Here is a 2,407-nt window from a genome sequence, read left to right as displayed (position 1 = left end):
TATTGGGGTCACGCGCTGTCGGTGTTCTCAGCGTTAGCACGCACCGGCGTGTCGCGCATCTCGGAGGCCGCGCATGGACTACGCAGTGGCGCCTCTAGATGGCGCAGTATGTTCAGTGGGAAGCTCGACAGTGGAGCTTGAATTCACTACGATATCTATCTATCTTGCGATATTTAGGGATAACATACTGTGCTGCAAAATCATAGGAATGACAATTACCACTATGCATAGCTTGCCTTTTTCAGGAAGCACCTGTAGATAATATGACTGGCCTTCGCTTTTTGAACCTTGAGGAACCTAGCTTGCATCACGAATTTCTTATATGCAGATGAAGGCGACAATGAGACGTAGAAAATGGCAAAGATGACATAAGGACATTACGTTGCGAAAAATCTGAAATTTTATTTTCGTATTTCTTTCATCTTTCAATTGCGAACCGTAAAACAGTGCAGTAGGCTACATATCACACGTTACACTAGAGGCGTTATGCTCAAACTTCGTTTTTGTGGTACACTGCTTTGCGCAAATAAATGTAGATATAAAGGTACATAAATGAAGCCGCTGTGAGTAGTGAACACAGGTGCGTGGTCCAATAGCTATGAGCTGCCCGTAATATAAATCGCAGCTCAAGGATATTGTACGAGACCGTTTCTATCTCTTTTTGAATTCTATGGTGCACCGTTATAGTCGCTTTCACCTTCGCGGAAAAAGCAAAAATAAAAACAATGGCGATTTACGAAGGGATCGAAAATATCAACAAAAGGAACATGACAAAAGCAGTATTGATCCAGAGATCCGAACAACCTTTGGCCGGACAAACTGTAAACAAGTTGTAAATAATTCCGTTGTTTAGATAATTTGAAAATAATTATACGAAACACGCATGCAACACGATGATGAGGACGTTCTGCTCTGGGGAAAAGCAGAAAGGTGTGTAATTCGTTTGAAAATGTTGTCTCAAAGGTTTTGTGATTCCACTCCTGCAAAGAATTCAAATCTGACCAAACTTTAATTCTATACAAATGAGTCGCATGTTCTCCGTTCCCGCCCTGTGAAAGACGAAAATCAGCAACATGAAGCGAAAATAATTTTCCGTGCCATTGATGGTATACGATCCATTGCTATGACACAGATGCCAATTTACGCCGGTCTTTCACCAAAGCATACTTTACCAAAGATATAGTGAGCTCCGTAAGTGCGCGTTGAAAGCCATATTCCGCATATTCCTGGTAATTAACAGCGACCGGTATTGAATTTATTGTTCAAATAGTTGTCAGAAATTGGTCTAATAGATAATTTTTAAAGATTCGCCATTTCATATATAGAAGTGTAAATTTACTCGCCCTCTCACCTGCAATATTAGTATCAAGTCGGCTTGCGCATGTCATATCTATAGCTTTTTTTTCACTCTCTTCTCCAATCTTTTATTCCCATTCCCCATCCCTATACAGAGTAGCATGCCAGCCGTTGTATGCGCACCAGCAAAAACCAGTTTTTCTAATAAAGAGCCTACCTCTCTCTCTTTCGAGTAATTAAGGGTTCATATGGCGGTAACATCAACATATGCAAGCAACTGAGTATTTTCTGTTCACTTACGTGCCTTGCACAACCGACAAACATTTTGGTTAAGAATAAAAAGCAACATAAGTTTGAAGACTATGTTAACATCATTTGTCTCGGCTATGGCCGCAGACGTATACTATGCTGACATAATCATAGCCCACAAGGAAGCTTCATCACGCGCTATCAGGAGAAGCGCCTACCCATGTCGAACTTTTTGCAGCAGAGTCTTTACGAGCATCAAGCACGCTAGTGCAATGCGTCACGTTTAGCTCAATGTACTTGCTTGCACGGCAACGTTTTCTGCACAGTGATTATATGGACAACTACTGATTGGCTCAACCAGTTGAGCAGCCATGAAACGGAAGAATAAAATTAATTTCAGGGTTCTAATGCGAACCGTACGGTAATAAACCAGTAGACTGCCAATCGAGCCCGTACATAATCCATGAATATCTGTACACATTTGCATGATCCGCTTCTGCCATACAGGAGTTATCATTATCAAAATTGCCAGTTTCCAGCTGACATCTGATCTACATTGGCCAGCAGCTACCCATCTACACATGGTGAGAAATTTGGTCAGAATCACAAAAGGACACATTCCCGGTAGGACCATGGCCGAAGAGCCAAGCAGTGCTCAACACTCTTTTACATTGGAGCTCTTACTCGTACACTTTTTTGATATTGTCTGACATAATCTGGCTCCTGAAGATAGGTACAGTTGGATCCATAGGATGTGTGCGATAAGGTCCCCTACACGAATCTCGCCAGGTTTTCATTGCAGAGTTGCACATACTGTATATAGTGTCGATAAGTTGTTATCGGGATATTTATCTTGTATCAC

The 2,407-nt window shown here is 41.7% G+C and overlaps 1 protein-coding gene across 1 annotated transcript in view; it reads right to left on the bottom strand.

Annotated features, from left to right (window-relative positions):
* The window catches only part of LOC139060492 (uncharacterized), a 107,522-nt gene that overhangs the window by 41,433 nt on the left and 63,682 nt on the right, over positions 1–2,407 (bottom strand). The window lies entirely within an intron of this gene.

The sequence above is a fragment of the Dermacentor albipictus genome, chromosome 5 (assembly GCF_038994185.2).
Source record: "Dermacentor albipictus isolate Rhodes 1998 colony chromosome 5, USDA_Dalb.pri_finalv2, whole genome shotgun sequence".
NCBI lineage: Eukaryota > Metazoa > Arthropoda > Arachnida > Ixodida > Ixodidae > Dermacentor > Dermacentor albipictus.
Note: the sequence above shows the minus strand (reverse complement) of the source record. Positions and strands in the feature narration are given on the sequence as shown.